This window comes from Pleurodeles waltl, chromosome 6 (assembly GCF_031143425.1).
Source record: "Pleurodeles waltl isolate 20211129_DDA chromosome 6, aPleWal1.hap1.20221129, whole genome shotgun sequence".
Lineage (NCBI taxonomy): Eukaryota > Metazoa > Chordata > Amphibia > Caudata > Salamandridae > Pleurodeles > Pleurodeles waltl.
The window spans coordinates 910,582,947-910,602,777 of record NC_090445.1 but is presented as its reverse complement, the minus strand read 5'-3'; positions in this window follow the sequence as shown (position 1 = coordinate 910,602,777).

Below are 19,831 nucleotides of genomic sequence, written 5' to 3'. Positions count from 1 at the left end.
GTATCTGTAGTGGACATATACTTTGGTGATGGGTGTCCATGCTTTGGTGTTGTATGCAGGGCTTGGTGTTGGGATGTGTGGGTTGTAATAGCGGGACATTTGTGAGGTGTTGGAGTGATGGGGGTGAGGGTGAGGGTGGGGTATGTGATAGCATGCAGGTAGGGTGGGGGATGTAATAGTTAAGATTTGACTTACCAGAGTCTATTCCTCCTGCGGCTCCTGCGAGGCCCTCAGGATGCAGTATAGCCAAGACCTACTCCTCCCATGTTGTTAGTTGTGGGGCAGGAGGTGGGGATCCGCCGCCAGTCCTCTGAACTGCAATCTGGTGTCTTGAGACCACGGAACGCACCTTCCCCCGTAGGTCGTTCCACCTCTTTCTGATGTCATCCCTAGTTCTTGGATGCTGTCCCACTGCGTTGACCCTGTCTACGATTCTGCGCCATAGGTCCATCTGCCTAGCTATGGAGGTGTGCTGCAAATGTGATCCGAATAGCTGTGGCTCTACCTGAACGATTTCCTCCACCATGACCCTGAGCTCCACCTCAGAGAACCTGGGGTGTCTTTGCGGTGCCATGATGTGGTGTGGGTGATGTGTGAGGTGGTGTGTGTTGTGATGTGTGAGGGGATGTGTTTGTGTGTGTTGTCTGAGGTGCGTGGATGTTGTGTGAGTGATGGTGTTGTGTGCCTGTGGATGCTAGTATTGTTGATGGTGGTGTCTCTCTCTGGGCTTCTTTCTCAAATTTTGTCGTAGGCTTTTGTGGGTGATGTGGGTGTGTGTTTTATATTGTATTGAGTGTGTGGGAGTGTTGTGTGTATGTGTATCAGGTGTGTGTATTTGGAATTGTCCAATGTGGTTGTGTTTTGTAAATGTGTGTGTATTTTGAGCGCGGCGGTGTGTACTGCCATTGGAATACCGCGGTTGAAAGACTGCCGCGTGGATTCGTGGGTCGTGATAGTGTGGGCGTATTCGTGTTGGTGTGATGGTGTCGGTTTTGTTATCGCCAGTTTATCACTGACCTTTGGTGTGGCAGACTTGTGTGGGTGTCTGGATTTTGGCGGATTCCGGCCTGTGGGTCGTAATAGCTGTAGCGGAATTTCACCGCCGCAGCAGTGTGTTGGCAGTCTTCTGCACGGCGGTAAGCGGGATTTACTGCCAATGTTGTAATGAGGGCCAAACTTTATTATGCATATTTAATTAATATGAGTTAAACACACTTGTACTGAATTAAATTAATTCCATTAAAATGCACAGTAAAATAATTTTATGTTTAAAATTGCTTTGACATAACATAAATAATGCTTGAAATTAAATGATTTGCTTAGTATATATGATTTGAAATTTAAGGTGCGCAATAGGCTCATTAATGTATTAAATGTGTTAATGTGTATTAGGGTTTCCTTAACTTGACTAGGCCTGAAAAAGAAAATTAATTTTGCAAGCAGCAATGGTAAAATTATTTGTTTATTCTGTTCCCTCTGACCTGAATTTATTTATTAGGCAGCTAATGTAATGTTGAATGCCCTATTCTCAACAATTTATACATTATTTGGTTGTTAACAACCATCAAAGTACTCAAATCACGAAATCACTCCAATAAATACATAGTAGTGCAAGATAAAATATCACAATTTTCTACGTGGGCCCTGATATTCAGGACAAAAAATACATGAGTCATAGACTTCACATCCACTCCACATGCAGGACACTAACTTTCACCTTCATATTTACCCCATTTGCTAACAAAGGACCTCAGATGTAATGAGCCAAGCCTAAAACTAATATATAGACTTTTAGCTAATGGGGGGTTGATCGCATCAAGAAATGGCTAAAAACATGGTTGGGTTTTGAATTCCAGGAACTTAGTTGTTAAATGACCATTCTTCCTGTTCCTTATGCACTGGTCTCCAATATACTCCGAGTAACAGGACTTAAGGATCCCTAGACCCGCTTTACAAAGAGAATCTGGTACCACCCAATAGCTTTCCAAACCCAATTTAAATAGCCGATCCTGTACATATTTTACCCATGGTATACCCCCGACATTGGAAATATTTAATATGTCTCTCAATGAGTCTCTGTAGTTGCTTAGCTCATTGGAGGACCAGAGACAAACCCAGTACAACAGTGGCTTTAAGCAACTGATATCCATTATTCTCCTTAAATCTAAATCTTGGAAAAGGGGAACAAGGGGTGGTCTTACAGGCAACAATTGCAACCTCCTAAGTTGTTTTCAGTGACAGTTAAGCTGTTCAACTTATTGTGTCTGCAGATCTCAACACTATATGTGCTTTGGCCCGATACACTTCTATAGCCGGGGATACCACACGGCTACTGGTTTTCTTAAGCAACTTAATTATAGCATTCAATCTATGTTCAACAGTTAAAGTGGACCTAGTAAGCTGTGGCAGCCATTTAAAATCTTGGGTTAGTTTACCCCTTAGTAATAAAAGCTATTTACCCTCTCCATGGATTTACTGCCCACTTGATTTGTAATGTTCATTGGAGTACTCTTGCCAAAAATCATCAATTTATTTTTTTCCAGCATTTAAAATGAAACCTCTCGAAGAGCAAAAACGTATAATTGTATCGACGAGGGGCTGCAGCCCCATAGGCATTTTAGATATTAGTAAGGAGTCATCCACAAATAAGAGGATAGATATCTTTTCCTTCTTAATGCTAGGAGAGTCATTCTGACAGTGAAGAAGAGCTTCCACCACGTCATTAACAAAAAGAGTAAATAGTGTGGGTGCAAGCGCGCACCCCTGGCGGACACCGCGTCCAATGGGGATGGAATCCATTCATTTTCTTTGACTACCCCATCTAACCTGGGCATAGTTCTCAGAATACAATCTTATGATTAGACTTAGCAATTTCCTCGACACACCCATGTTCATTAGCACTTGCCACAATGTACTACAGGGAATGAGATTGAATGCTTTGTTGAAGATTAACAAAGGCTACATATAATCTGTGTTTGGATGAAAATATGTATTTCCATTAGAGAGTAGCCAATCTAAAAACTTGATCCAAGGTACTAGTCCGTGGAAGGAAACCAGCCTGGAGAGGTGACAGAATTTTCCCCTCTTCTACCCAAGCAAGTAGTTTATCTAGAATTTGCCTTGCAAACTTTTGGAGATTATCAATCAAGTTTATTGGTCGATAATTTAAAGGGTCACTAGCATCACCTTTGTTGAAGTTTGGAATTATCTCAGCACCTCTTCAGGAGCTCGAGATTGCTCCACCCTTCAAAATAGCATTAGAAAGCAAATTTATTCAACAAGTCCAGATCAAGGGCTTAGTTTTTTATAGATCATACCGAATTTTGTCAGGGCTTGGTGTTTTAGCACATTTTAAAGATTCAATTGCTTTGACCGTATCATCCAAACTAAAGCTAACTACTCCATCAGCATAGTCTTCCCCAATGTCATTTAATATGTCTTTAACAATCATCTCAACAGCATTATTGGGGAACACAGAATCTTCAGGGGCATTTATCTTGGTGAAATGAGAGATCCTGCTGTCGGGTTGGATGTGATAGTTGTATAAATTCTTACTAACAGGTTCAGTTTGCATGGCTAAATGCCAAAATGACCGAGTGTCCTTCTATTTGGCAGTTAAAGTTTTATTGTATTGCAGAAGAAGAGCATATTTCAAATTTAGTTAATGTAGCAGTATTTGTTCTGGCTGTTGAATCGGACAAGAAATCATCAGGGTCATGAGAAAGAATATTAGTTTAGTTTATTGTGGATCGTGAGACAGGAACTGTAAGTAGCAAATTATTAGAAAATGTAATATTTTGGCAGAATTGCATGTAGTCGTAGTATGAGCAATGGACTTTTGCTGAGAAGATTCTTAAAAGTATCAGAACTTGATGGTGCCATCTGAAGTGATTGGATGCTAAAATTGATGCTCAGTATGTGCCCACCTGAAGGACAAATCAAATGGATTCTGGTTATATATATTAGTGAAAAATCTTGGAATTAAAGTGAGTTCCCTTCTGAACCTTCGTGGAGTCAGTCCATCTTGAGATCTCTTTAGAGTTAGTTCTATGCTTGCTTAATCTGCTCCCACATCTCTTCTCTGAGTTTCCTGATGAGTTTCCTCATCATATTCTCAACTACCCTATTCTGTTATGTGGTTCAGTACTAATAAGTCCAACTAATTCTGAACTGTTGATCTGCCTATGTGCACCTCGTTTTCTGCACTGACCTGATGCTGCTGTCAACTGATGTTGGAAGAAGGTGACCATTCCTGTGGAATCATCCTGTATGCTGTCCCATGAGGAGAGGTATAACTAAATGTGGTTTCTTGTTTCCTTTTCAGCTTAGTCAATTACACCAGCAAATTTTTATAGTTAGTTGCCCTTGTTAGATGTTTAAAAACTTATTTTGCCTTCTCTTATTTTTAATTTTGTCCACATGTGTTAGCCCGTTCCCACACATGCAAGTCCCAATTCTGCTTAGTGTTAGGAATGGCCCAGGTCTGAAATCAATAGTTAAAACTGTTTACTGATGTCACCATCATCTGCTATGAATGATAATAATCTTGCGCTTAGTGTATTGTTGCTAATCTATGTTATTCTTTTGGAGTGTATAAGAGTATTGCTCTTTAGGGGTTGAATCGGTTCAAACGTTTTGGTCAGCCTATGGTTTTCATGTATGTTTATAACTTAGTTTTGTGCACCATTTATGTCACATTGATTTTGGGATTATAATAACATTTTGAAAATGTATTTGGTTTGGAGTTTGATTTAGTGTTCAGAATGTTATGGTGTTTAGTATTGTTTATTCTATAATGTCATTGATTTGTTAATGAATGATTCTGACTACTACACTATTCGCCAAGTCCAAAGATTCAGTCGACTTCTAGAGTATAGGAGACTGGTTTCTGTCTCACTCATCCCCAAATGCTGGTAGTATCTGAGCCTGGACTGGAGAGTAGGAATTTTCTGGGGCATCAGCGCTACAGCACACCCTTTATACTATATAATGTATGCTTTACAAATAGGCCATCTTCTAAAGCAAATCAAGCAAACACACATAGATTAGTATATTGTGCACACACTCTTCTATGTGAAGTATATATTATTATACTGACAACCTTCTCTCTAATAACTCAAGATGCTTACAAAAGTTAGTATCTACTATGTAGAGTGATTTTCCTGTTCAAACTTTTTCTGCAGACCCAAAAAGTTATGTAGACCTTAAAGGAACCTAGCGTAACTGTTCCTTGCATGTAAAGTTACTCTTCAGTGCAAAGAATTATAACGTGCACACTTCCTCTACACATCTATGGTGTCATGTATACATGCAGTTTGTACACACTCACAGCTATTAGATGGACCTAGGCTCTCCAACGTAGGTGCAAAACTACTATTATATTTATCTGCCCCTATGTAAACTGTAAAACAAATTAAAACACTCATTGAATGATGTTGTCATTGATGTCATGAATAATGCCATCAGTGATATCATAAATTATGTCATAGAACATGTCATGAGTGATGTCATATGTGAGGTAATAAGTAGTGCATGGCAGGGGTGCAAGTTATAACCAGCGCTGCTAACTAAAACTGGTGAATTTCTGTGTGTTTTTAGTTCAAAATGTTAAGGTTGTCACCAACAAATTCATCTATTATATTACTTTATCCTTTTTTTCAGTGAATTTCTAGGTCTTTTAAAGTAAATTAATTTGTTATTTAATGTTAATCTATGATAATGTTATCCCTGGGATCGGGGGGGCTCTGTGTGGCGAGACTACCTTTTTTTATGCTGTAGCCCCAGGGAGATGGTGGTCCCTGGGGCCCAGAGGGGTCTGCATGGCTCCTCCATGTAATCCTAAAATGTTAACCCAGTGAGATGGTGGTCCCTGAGGCCCAGAGGAGGTTGGTGCATGCCCCCCATTCTTTTAAATCATGTAGCTCCAGGGAGGTGGTGATCCCCGGGGGTCCGCACAGCCCCCACATATTTTTAAAATATTTAGCCCAGTGGAGGTGGAGGTCACCAGGGATTTAATAGGCCTTGGTGGGGGCCCATATGCTCCCTTCAGTATCAAATACAAATAGCCATGCCCCTGGGACATGGATCACCCAGGGCTACTTTCATAAGAGCTGCAGTAGACCACCCTTTTATTAATGTTAATTTTCAGTAAATTTTGTGGATCCACATTTTGCCAATTGGGCTGGGTGTGGTGGTCCTCGGTGTCATCAGTGGCTCACTGTCCCCCTCCATCATTGAAAAAGCCGCAGGAAGATGGTGGTCCCCAGAGCTTGGGGGACAAAAATGGACCCTGTTTACATTATTTATTATTAGCTCCGGGGAGGTGGTGATCCCCAGGAGTATGAGGGGGCCTGAATGGTACCCCATAACCAATTTTTAAAATGCCTCATGGGGTGGTGTTCCCCAGGGCTGCGGGGAGACCTGAGCAGCCCCTGCACCCAATTTGCTAAATGCCCCAGCGGGTGGTGGTCCCTGGGGTGTGGGGGGCCACTGGGCCTCCCCCATATTTTAAAAGCATTTTTGCCCCGTGGGTCGTGGTCCCAGGGCATAGGGGGGCCAATCGGCCACCAGCTATATATTTGGCATGCCATCACCAAGGACGTCCGGACCCTGGGGGTCCACCACAGACGGAGCACCCACTGCCGTAAAAGATGGGAGGACCTTTGCCACTGGATCAAGAAGACGGCAGAGGCCCAGCTGGGGATGGCCTCCCAAAGTGGGAGGGGTGCCCGTCACACCATGACCCCCCTGATGTTCCGGATCCTGGTGGTGGCGTATCCGGAGTTGGATGGGTGCTTGAGGGCATCACAGCAGCCATAATGGGGTGTGTACCGTCACATCCATCTGACTCTGCGCGCATTACGAGGTGTCTGGGTGGGGGAGGTGGGCAGTGGGTTCCCGTAGGCCAGGGCGAGCTTTGCAGGCAAGGACCCTTTTTGAGGCAGGCTATGTTGCACCCCAACCCCACAAGTGGTAAGAGCCATCTACACCCAGTCAGACTCCTGTGACTTCCATGTGTGCAGCAATCGGGCATAGGCCTTGTACCCCATGGCCCTGTGATTACTGTAAGAACTCTAAGTGCATGGCATAGTGCAGAGGGCTGCTGTGTTTGTAGTGTCCGCCAACGGTAGTGGTATTGCATGCACTGAACATGTCTTTCTTCTGTCTCCCCCCCTCCTTTTTGTGGTCTCCCTGTTCTTGTGTGCAATAGCATCATCAGGCGGAGGAGCAGTGGCAAAGGAGCAGGAAGGAGCTGCATCCCACTTGGCCCTGGCAGGCGAGACATCGGAGTCTGAAGCCACCAGTGGGACGGAGGGCGAGGGGAGCTCCATGGCGGGGACAGGAGGAGACTTCAGCGACAGCAACTCCTACTCTGATGCGAGCTCCCTTGTGGTGGTTGGCCCCGCTGTGCCCCCCGCATCAACAGGTACAGCCGCCATCCCCCTACCAGCACCGCCCTCCCAGCAGCCCCTCAGCGTGTGTCCCATGGCCGCTCACCCAGGAGGGTGGGCATCTCCTTCGCCCCAGGCACCTCAGGCCCTGCCCCAGTCAGCCCTGCTGTCCTCAGTGAGGAGGCTATTGACCTCCTGAGATCCCTCACTGTTGGGCAATCTACCATTCTGAATGCCATCCACGGTGTCGAGAGGCATTTGCAACAGACAAATGCATACCTGGAGGGCAGTCATTCTGGTCAGGCGGCCCAACAGAGAGCATTTCATGCTCTGGCCTCAGCACTGATGGCAGCCAGTGTCCCTGTGTCCAGCCTCCCCCCCTCCAACTTCCTCCACCCAGACCCAATCCCCTGTACCTCACCCTATCCCAAGCACACCATCAGACCAGCATGCACACACCTCATCACACAAGGGTGGCTCAGGCAAACATAAGCACCACACATCCCACAGGCACTCACACAAGCATCATTCCCATGCATACATACCAACATCCACTGCCTCCAATGTGTCCCCCTCCTCCACGTCGTCCTCCTCCCTCCCAGTCTTGTCTCCACTCACACCTGCATGCACTACATCCTCAGCCACTACCTCCATCACCAGCACGCCCATCAGCACACACCGCTCACGTGCACTCACCACCCCACTACCAATTACACATCCCCAGTGTCCTCTACCAGTGTGTCTGTGAGCCCACCTCCCAAAGTACACAAACGGAGGCACCCACCCACCCAACAGCCATCCACCTCACAAAAGCCTCCAGCCCATGCACCTTCACCCAAATACAGCATTTGTACACCTCGTACAACCACTACCTCTTCCTCCACTCCCAAACCCCCTCCATCTACCCGTCCCAGTGTGTCTAAAAAACGTTTCCTGTCTAACATTGACCTCTTCCCCTACACCTCCCCCCGTCCATCCCATAGGGCCAGGCTTTCCAGGTCCCAACCCAGCACCTCAGCCACCACATCACCGGGCACAGTGGTCCCAGCAACAGCAGGCTTTTGGAGTGCGGCAAGCATCAGGGCAGCCAGTGTGCCACGTAGCGAGGGCAAGGACATTCCGCCACCTGCGAAAGTTAAAAAGTTGCCCACATCCCGGAGGGAGAAGGCGAAAACACCTGCCACCAAGGGCTCAGGGAAAACAAAAGGGGATGGTCGCAAGACAGCTGCGCCACCATTCAAGGTGGGGAAGGGCCAGAAAATCAAGGCCAGGTCAGGAGAGGGCATGGTGGCACCGACTATGGGACCAGTGCCACACCTTCTGTCCACGTCGACGCCAACTGGTATGGCGGAGAAGACCGCACCTGCACCGCCACCTGCACCACCACATGCACCGCCACCAGCACAGCAGTCACTGAGCCCGCCACCAGCACCGCAGTCACTGAACCCGCCACTAGCACCGCCACCAGCACCACTGCCACAGAGTCCGCCACCAGCACCCCTGCCACAGAGTCCGCAGCCAGCACCGATGCCACAGAGTCCGCCGCCAGCACCAATGCCACAGAGTCCGCCACAAGCACCGATGCCACAGAGGCCGCCGCAAGCACCGCTGCCACAGAGTCCGTCACCAGCACCGATGCCACAGAGGCCACTGCCAGCACCGCCGCTACTGACACCGCCCCAAGCACCGCCAGCGGGCCCCGCGACATCCTGAGCCAGTGGCACCACCGCAGACATGGCTGCCATCCTCAGTGGTCAGTCGACCGAGCCTGGTTGTCAGTTACAGGAGCCTGGGCAGCTTCCATGATGCACCACCTTCAGTTGAGAAAAGCATCCAATACCTCTGTCCTTGGCAGGATGAAGCACTCTCGGCACAAAGCCCCCTCCAGAACCAGTGGAGTATCACATCCACTACCTCTGTCCTTAGCAGGATGAAGCACTCTGGGCACAAAGCCCCCTCCAGAACCAGTGGAGAAAGGCATCCACTACCTCTGTCCTTGGCAGGATGAAGCTCTCTGGGCACAAAGCCCCCTCCAGAACCAGTGGAGTATCACATCCACTGCCTCTGTCCTTGGCAGGATGAAGCACTCTGGGCACAAAGCACCCTCCAGAACCAGTGGAGAAAGGCATCCACTACCTCTGTCCTTGGCAGAATGAAGCACTCTGGGCACAAAACCCCCTCCAGAACCAGTGGAGAAAGGCATCCACCTGAGACTTCCCAGGATACAGCAGTGGGCAAACCACCCACTGGAGAGACTTGAGAGACTGTGGCTTTGCACTCCCCAGGATAAAGCAGTGGGCAAACCACCCACTGGAGAGACTTGAGAGACTGTGGCTTTGCACTCCCCAAGATACATCAATGGGCATGGAGCCCCCTCGTGGAGCAGTGGTGTTGTGCACTCATCAGGCTGAGGTGCACTCCCTTCCCTTCCCCCTGAGGTGCCTGTTTCTTTTCGATCTGATGCCCCTGCAGTGTTCTCTCCGTTTGAAGTCTGGCATCGAGTGTGGGCCTCGCCCATGCATTTTGGGCCCAGTGGTCCACGGACAATAATTGGAGCACTATCCGTAGTTGGTGTACATAATTGTATATAATGTATTTCGAGTTTTGACTACTGTTTTTTTTCATGATTACAATCGTTCAACTCATTTCCTTTTGTCCTTGCGTTCTTGAAGGGGGATTGGGGGGTGTAAATGTAATGTTGCAGCATGTATTTGTGTGTATGTTGTAGTGGGTGAGGGTGGGGGTGTTGCATGTTGCGTGTGTGTGTCACTCTCTTTTCCCTCCCCCTCCCCTGTGTTGTAGGTGCAGTACTCACCGTGGTCGTCGCTGCCATCTTTGTTGCTCCTGATAGAGGAGAAGGAATACCTTTGCAGGGAGTATTTGGAGTTCTGGCTCCATGGCATCCTGGTTCCTCGTGGGGTGTGGAGAGGTGAGTGTTTTCCCTTCCAAGTCCTGTTTCCGCCGTGTTTTTGTTCGCGTTGGTTCCGCCCTGGAAAAGGTGGCGGATTGGCCTCTCATAATAGTGTGGGCACTGCATTGTCTTCCGCCTGTCTGTTGGCGGTGACCGCCAAGCTGTTTGTTTCTACCGCCGCGGCGGTCGGAGTGTTAAAGTGGCTGTCTATGTTGGTGGTTTCCGCCATGGTCATGATTCTATTTGTTTCCGCCGGCCTGTTGGCGGTATTACCGCCGCTTTAACACCGACCACCAGGGTTTTAATGAGGGCCTTTATCTCTACTTTTCCTACCTAAACATATAGGCCCTCATTCTGACCTTGGCGGTCTTTTCGCAAGACCGCTGAGTTACCGCCGCGGTGAAGACCGCCGACCGCGGCGGTGTGCCGCTGTGCGCATTCTGACCGCTGGGAGCGTTCCGCCGGAAAACCGCCAGCAGCCACACTGGCGGTCGGCGGGAAAGTGGAGACTGGTCAACCTCCACCGCCACGCCAGCAGAACACCGCCCACAGAATTACGACCCACATTTCCGTGTGGCGGTCTTCTGTTGGCGGTCTTCTGTTGGCGGTCACGTCCCTATGGCACCCGTCGCCTCCCGGAGGACCAACGCACAAGGTAAGTTGATCGTCCGTGAGGGGAGGGGGTGGGGGGGTGTTGTGTGATGTGGGCGTGCATGGGGGTGTGCGTGTGAGTGTGTAGAGGGGGTGTGTGAGTGCGTGTATGCGGGCGGGGGGTGCTGCTGTGTCTATGGGTAATGTGTGCTGTTCAGCAGGTGCGCATGTCGGCATGTATGTGTGCGGGTATGTGTCCCCGTTGTGTATGTGTGTGTAGGGGGTGTGTATATGTGCATGTTGGGGGTGTGTGCATGTCGGGGTACATGTATGTGCATGTCGGGGTGGGGGTGGGGAGGGGGTTCGTACCACCTCTGGGGGGTGGCAGGGGGGTGGAGGGTGTGGGGGGAGGACTCGGGTGGGTAGTGGGGGGTGGGGGAGACCCCTATCAGTGCCAGGGAAGGAATTCCCTGGCCCCGATAGTGCCTCCCGCCATGGTTCGCACGGCGGTTCCCGCCCGCAAGAAACCGCGGCGGTAGGCAGGGTCATAATACCCTTGGCGGTCTTGGGACGACCGCCGGGCCGGAGTGCGCAAACTCCAGCCCCGCGGTCATGACCGCCGTGGCGGTCGGAGTGGAGAAGTAGCGGTCGGTCGCGGCGGGGACCGCCGCGGTCAGAATGCCATTTTTAATACCGCCGGTCTGTTCGCGGTCCGACCGCCGTCTCTCCGCCGACCGCCAGGGTCAGAATGAGGGCCATAATGTTATTAATAATTAATATTCATTAATAATTCCCTCAAATTACAAATGCATGTCTTCATGTTAAAGGTGATGTCAAAATATGAATGGTAGGCACAAATGTCCGTAACAATTTACACATGCACAATTTCTTTTCTACGTTATTTTCTCTGATAGAGCTTTAAACCAACAGATTCATTAGCTGCCATATGCTACTTCTATGCCACTAATTTATCATTAAAACACGATCTCTCTCAGGTGCAGGTAGTATGATCTTTGGCACCTTCAGAACTTACTTGTTTTTTGTTTTTAACAAGTACTGTCTTTTTTACAACTGTTGCCTACAATATACACTGCCCTTAGTAGATTCTTTTGAAAACTCTGTGGTGTATTTCCCATGTAAATGTCACTGTTTGCAAAAGTGTGGTATATAATAAACTCTGTTCATAGACTAAACACTGTTTACAGTATTCAGTCCTCCACTGATATGATCTTTATTTCTTAGTTTAGCTTGGGTGTGTGCCCGAGGGTGATACAGATAAACTCTGTCCGTAGAAGGACATTTGTTTTGGATTTGGCCTTTACTATTTTAGCTTTCTTTGACCAGTTGTATAGATATTGAACAACTTGTGCAATGAGGTTTTCCTGTATAAATGTGGTTGATTGATAATGTGAACTATGCTTCATCTAAAGTGTATGGTATAGGGTCAATATTGCACATGATGCTTGCTTTCAACACCAAAGGGAGTTGTTTCTATGCTTGGATAAATTATGCCTTATCTTGTCCTGAGCTATTTTGTACTTACCATCAGACCTGTAATGTTATAGTAATTTGCACACCTGTAAGCAAGAAAACAAAGTTTGGATGATGTCATCAATGATGTTACCAGTCAAGTCATCAAGGATGTCATTAATGGCGTCATTTGAGATGTCATCAGTGATGTCATCAATGAAGTCATTTGAGATGTTATCAGTGATGGCATAAATGATATCATAGGACAGGTCATCAGTGATGTCATATGTGAGGCTCTAACCAGTGCATAATGGAGGTTAAAACATTATTTTGTCACTGAGTAATTCACTTAACTATAAAGTTACATTAACCTTTGTATTTTGCAGTGATTATAAATATAGGCTGAAATACTGTGCTAACTTAGAAATGTAGTTTTGTGAAGGGCAATTATTTTAGTCTATTGAGTGAGTATGTTTGTATTAGCATGTCCTTTCCTAAACCCTTCCTCAAATGTTCCCCGATCTCTGTCATTTAGGTATACATATCCCCGATTTTCAGCTAACTCACCGCTTTGCTTCTCTTATTTACTACTAATGTATATACATGCATATAACTCTTTATCACTGCAGTGGAGATTCCCGCATAGAAAAGAGAGAAGAGCTGCAGGTTTCTGCATGTAGGTGTGTGAATAGAATTTTGAAGGATTGAAGTAGTACTACTGTAGAACTACTTGACATACTACAAAATGCAGTTTGTGAAGAGGCCCCAGTATCTTTACTCTTTAAAGAAAAAGCAAAACAAGCAGTAACCCTGAATCTCTGCTCTATAGATTATAGCTTAATTTTTGGACAGAGATCACAGGTCACAGCTGAAATCATGATTAATAATAGTCAGTTACTTTACCTCATTCTAGAATTTCATTCTCCGCTGATGGTAAAGCTGTTATTAAGGCCCATCAAATAGGAATCTGACTGAAAATGCTTTAGAGAAATGAGCATTCTGCAACCTTTGTTGTTTTCAGTGTATCTCTATGACTTTCCAGTTATAACTAATTTGGTTGAAAATGTCTTTCCGAATTGAACAGAACATATAGTTAGGATATGCAGTAATGTTTCCAAGCACTACTGAACTATCTCTAGCTGTAGTATGAAAATAATGATTTGAAAATAAATTTGTCAAAAAATAAAACAATATTTATACATGAACAACAGTTAAATTGACATAGCAGAGTAAAACTCAATATTTCAATATGTAAGGGGCTATTCCTATATGGGTGTCACAGATTATTCCAAATTGAACTGGATTTCTACTTCTTGAACATAAAAAAGCGAGTATGAGGGTATTGAATGAGCTAATAAATTTGGTGCAATACATGGAAGTAGAACAATGGAAGAAGCAGTGACACCTTGATATGCAAAGTAGACCTAACATTACTGCACATGTCTAAATTAAAAAATCAACCTTATAATTATCAAAAGTGTATGAAGGTTGTTCAGCTTGAGAAGTTATTCCCCACATAGCAACCTTAGGTGAGAAAGGGGTTGTGAGATATTAAGCTGTTGGTTGACTGGGGTGTGTGCCTTGGTCACATAGAAGTCAGGTTTCGATCACTACAGGAATACCAAGAAAGAAGCCAATGTACTATGCTAAAGGGGATATTTTCTAACACTACATACAACGCAGCACAGCAAGTGACATTGCTGTAGTGCATTACGTGAAAGTGAGCGAGCAGAACAGCACCATATTTTCAAAGATAAGGCACAGTTTTGCTTTTCCCTAGCACTGTTACACTTGTGGCTGCCTAACAACAATGCATGCGCCCATGCATCAAGCTCTGAGGGTGTCTGCATTCTAGGCAGTCTGGTTTATGTGCTGGCTATTTCCGTTTGTATGTGTGCTGCAAAATGCACAAATGTACGAATATGGGTTTGTGTCCAACTACGTGGGTGGATTCCAGGGAACACCAATGCACCACCCATTTAACGCCTACCTGACGAAAAGTAACGCAAGGCAATGCTACAAAGCCACACAAAGGTGGTCATTCTAACCCTGGCGGTAAAAACCGCCAGGGCGAATGACCGCGGTAGCACCGCCAACAGGCTGGCGGTGCACCGCTGGGCATTCTAAGCGCGGCGGTTCAGCCGCGGCCAGAAACGGAAAGTCGGCGGTGTACCGCCGACTTCCCGCTGCTCTGACACCCCCTACCGCCATCCTGTTCCTGGCGGGTCTCCCGCCAGGAACAGGATGGCGGTAGGTGGTGCCGCGGGGCCCCTGGGGGCCCCTGCAGTGCCCATGCCAATGGCATGGGCACTGCAGGGGCCCCCGTAAGAGGGCCCCACAAAGAATTTCAGTGTCTGCTTTGCAGACACTGAAATTCGCGACGGGTGCAACCTTCCCACTCCATTCTGAGCCGGCGTCCTCGTGGGAAGGGTGTTTCCCGCTGGGCTGGCGGGCGGACTTTCGGCGGTCGCCCGCCAGCCCAGTGGAAACCTAGAATGACCGCCGCGGTCTTTTGACCGCGGTACGGTCTTCTGGCGGTTCCCGCTTGGCGGGTGGCGGTAGAATCACCCCCAAAGTCAGGCAAATCACGATATGTGCAGTTATTTAAACCCTAAAATAAATTTTTGCATTCAAGCAGCACCAAATAAGTTTTCAATGACAAGCTCAACAACTTTTACGTTACAAACATTTCTCTTTTTCATTTGTATTGTGCTCCAGATAACCAATATTAACATCTAGTAGTGAGTATTCTGTCCTCTGTTTTGTATGATCTTGAAATAAAGTGTCTCATTTGATATTTAGAGAGGCAGGTTTTAGAGCAACCAATAGTTTAATGCTCCTGGTGAAACAGATAAAAAAAGATTGTGAACAAAAAAGTAACCTTGAAGTATACCATTTTGACAAACAAATAGGGGTTACAGGCCAATTAACTTAAGACAGTTATTTTTAGCTCAGATATATTGTGGCTCCTTTGGCCCTAGTTATTGTTGTGCGGTTTTGGACTTAATGCATAGTGAGGTCAAAGGACAAGGCTAAATCCAGTCTGAGGGTTGCTTGTGCTCTATTCAGAGTACATGTGACCTTTCAGCTTAGGGTGTACCATTCTGCCTGAAGCAAAGCTGGGACCCCTGTTTGAGAGTTATTAATGAATTTTCATTCATTATTTTTTTGTTTTCTCAGTTAGTCCCTCCAAGTGCCGTGAGCATGCCTGCATGCGGTGCCTTACTTTTTACTGTGACAGGGTCTTAAGCTATTCATCACAGATGAGGCCAGGCAAGGCTGAGGGATTGCTTGTGCCTTTATTCAGATGGATGTGGACTCGCAGTTAAAACTGGACTGTTCTGATTGGACAAGGACCAAGACTAATGTGTGTGTGGTTATGGGCCTTTTTTTGATAGCCCTCCTACGAACAAAGGCATGGAATGCACTCGTTGGAAATATTAGGGGTTGTTTTTGTAATCTTGATTTTGGTATTGAAGTTTTGAAGGTATAAAACAGCAGTAAAGCCATACAGTACTAATAGCATTTTAAACACTGGTACACAAGTGCAAAGGGTGAGGCTTATAAAATATTATGCATGCCCAACCTGAAGAATAAAGAAGTTACAAGACACACCCTTTAGGGTGAGATCCCAGCTCATGGGTCAAGGGTGGAGAAGAAAAAGTTTGTGGGATAGAAGCCTTGGGACACTCTCCTAAAGGCTGAATGTAATTGGGGCAAAAGGGGCTGTGGAATGCCTGAATGGCCAATGTGATGATGACAAGGTGATGAGAGCATAGTAGGGTCCCCGACTCTCTTACCTGGAGTGGGGATCATCGACAGGTGCATAGAACAGTGTTGGGCAGAGCTAGGTTGGTTCGGATAACAATGGGTCATGGGAGTGTGGGTAGTAGTGGTGAGCCCAGAAAGTGGAGAGAGAGATGTGAGGAAGTAGGGGATGTCTGTGAGGGTTTGTTGTTCATGCTCCAGGCTAGGATTGGGGAAGTGAATCCATCATGTAATTAGCTGTGGTCATTTGCGATCAGCGGTTATTAGTGGTGAGCATCTGAGTATCACCATGCAATACTGTGATCTGCCTTGGTCGATATAGGTCTTTCTGACCAGAGGCAGAGATGCATTACGTAATGAGACAAAGGGGATCATGGTCAATCAGGGCCTAGTAAAGGGGTCCAGATGATGGAGAAAGGGTCCATACGGTCTTGTAGCCAGGTTATAATCCGATCTGACATCCATTCAGTGGTGACCTCCAGTGCTGTAGGATGCAGAGCTTGGTGGTGGTCAAAGCAGATGTAAGGAACCAGTGCGTTAGGCCTGTGAGTCCCGGAAGGTCACCCGAATCAAGCAACATGATCAGCATGAATGGAAGGTTGTGTGGTAGCTATATAGAGTGACTGAGTATGGATCTAACTTGGGATCAGAGCTAGAGCTCTTCTAGACAGTTGTAAAGAATGTGTGTGATGGCACTGTTAGGTGTGTTGTAGCTCCAGCAGGAGTGTGGTGTAGGAGGCCCTAGGATGCAAATTGTTGTGGCATCCAGTACCTGTTTCGGAACAAATTAAAGATGCAGAACTTCATCCTATATGCACAGGTCCCCTATGCATTTTCTGGTTCTTTGTGATCTGTTTGTAATCGCTCCTGCTATGTGTCACAAAGAAAGGATTAGGGGGTGTCACATATGGAGGTGGTGGACTATGAGGTTGTAGAAACTGGACATAGCCCTCTTGAAGGAGCCCTACATTTTTAAATATAGTGAGATGGCAGAGTCAGCAAGTTGCACAGCCTAGGCCCAAGTATGCTATGTAAGCAATGGCAAAGATGCCCATATCTTGAGTGCTGGGATAGAGGGGGACCAAATTCCTTTTGTAGGGTCTCAAATAATGTCTTGTCCCTGGCTACCAATAGGTTGTTCAGGGTGGTGATCCCAGATGCTCACCATGAGCCCCAAAGCACTGGTTAACCATCAATATGAATGGCCACATTGTTCCAGAGGGGGGCATGCAGGCGAGTCTTGCATGGCACTTCAACAGTTTGTGGCCTTGATTCCATACCCCCACCATGGTCTGTATGTGAGGATTGCCTGGTGAACTTGAGGGAGTATAGTAGCAATATAGGAGGTCTAGACTAGGACCACAGTGAGCTATGTCACATTCCAATTTTACCCAAAAGTGGTCTCCACCACTCTGGATCCCATGGAGGACAACTGGGAGAGGTGAAAGCCATGTGATAGTGTTCAATACAAGGTAAGCCCTGGCCTCCACTCCACCATTGTGCAATCAGTTTATAGGCTTTCAAGTGGGGTCATATTGCACCCCATACAAAACCGTATATGTCATTGTCAATGGAACTGTAGGTAGCCGGCTGCACTGTAATGGGTAACATGCACAGGACATAGATGAAACAAAGGAATACCACCATCTTCACTGCCAGGATGCGTCCCCACAAGATAAGTTGAGCTGCAACCATTTGGTGCAGTCCGTGGCATTTTTTGGAATGAGTGGGTCAAGTTTAAGAGTTACCATCCCTTCCAGGCCTATGGTCACAAGGATACACAAGTACTTCAAGTGGTGTGGTGTCCACCAAAATCCGAAGTTCATAATGGTCACTCTGGTCATACCCCTTGAGAGACGCAGGGCCTCACTCTTGTCTCAGTTGATCTCATAGCCCCAGAGGGCCGAGAAGTAAGCAATGAGGGACACTCATTAGTGCAACACCCTTGCAGGGTACGAAAGATGTAGTCCCATTCAATGCAATCAAACACCCTTTCAGCAGCTAATGAAAGGGCCTGAGTTTCTTCCTGCTAGTCTTTGGATTGCCTGATTAAGTGTGCCAGGGTTCATGACAGGTCTTGAGCTGAGCATTCTGGTACAAGTTCCTGTTTATTAAAAGATCCACAAGAACACATAGGTGGTCATTCTGACCCTGGCGGTCTTTGACCGCCAGGGCGGAGGACCGCGGGAGCACCGCCGACAGGCCGGCGGTGCTCCAATGGGGATTCCGACCGCGGCGGTAAAGCCGCGGTCGGACCGGCACCACTGGCGGGCTCCCGCCAGTGTACCGCCGCCCCATAGAATCCTCCACGGCGGCGCAGCTTGCTGCACCGCCGCGGGGATTCTGACCCCCCCTACCGCCATCCAGATCCCGGCGGTCCAAACGCCGGGATCCGGATGGCGGTAGGGTGGGTCGCGGGGCCCCTGGGGGCCCCTGCAGTGCCCATGCCACTGGCATGGGCATTGCAGGGGCCCCCTTAAGAGGGCCCCTACATGTATTTCACTGTCTGCCGCGCAGACAGTGAAATACGCGACGGGTGCAACTGCACCCGTCGCACAGCTTCCACTCCGCCGGCTCGATTCCGAGCCGGCTTCATAGTGGAAGCCTCTTTCCCGCTGGGCTGGCGGGCGGTCTGAAGGCGACCGCCCGCCAGCCCAGCGGGAAAGTCAGAATTACCGCCGCGGTCTTTCGACCGCGGAACGGTAATCTGACGGCGGGACTTTGGCGGGCGGCCTCCGCCGCCCGCCAAGGTCAGAATGAGGGCCATAGTCAGTTGTGTTTCAATCCATAGACGTGGCAACTAAAAGCAGCCAACAGCTCTGAGTGAAAGACTAGAGAAGAATGAAGAATTCCTGGCAGAGTTGGACTTTGAATAAACAACCCCTTCAGTATTTCTGCATTTCCACCTGTGTAATATTTGGGACCCCCAACTATCTATAATTGTGGGGTGTAGAACTACCACCTGAAAATCTGGGGAATGGATACTTAACAACTTTGTAAATAAATTCCTGTATGTTTTAAGTGATGCTGCATCATGCTATTGATGTCTCTGAGCTCCTGCTGGTGTTTGGTCTGAGTAATGGTTTCAAGAGTGTCCAGATGTGAGGAGCCCAAAGCAGACTTGGCCACAAAATAATCCTTGATTCTGCAATCAGTTTATTGTTTTAAACACATTTCTAACATTTAAGACATCACATCATTAACACTGTGATTGTACTTCTCTTTGTATTTGTAATCTGTCACCTGATACGGCTGCCGTGTGCAATAGAAATAGCATTAATGTGTGTTGGAGTCAAGTGTCTGAACCCAGCATTGCGTTCTCAGTCTCTCATACAGTTTCAGGATCTCCTGCCATCTCATGAGCCCTCATGTTCACATATTCATTGAAGACTGAAAAGAGTTGCAGGTTTTGTGGTTTTCTAGGAAGTCTTGCACTCATTTACTATACATAAATATGAATACTATTTTATTCAATGCACAGATTGCTAGTGTACACAACCAGAGACTAATCTGCTCTTCACCAACTCTGCAAATTATGGCCCTCATTACAACCTTGGCGGGCGGCCAAGGTTGTACCGCCGAGCGCCCGCCAATGCGACTGCACTTCCGCCGGCCCCATTTTAACACCCCCGCTGGGCCGGCGGAAACAGAGTTTCTGCCCGCCGGCCCAGCGGGGATGTCGGCCGCAACATGGGAGCCG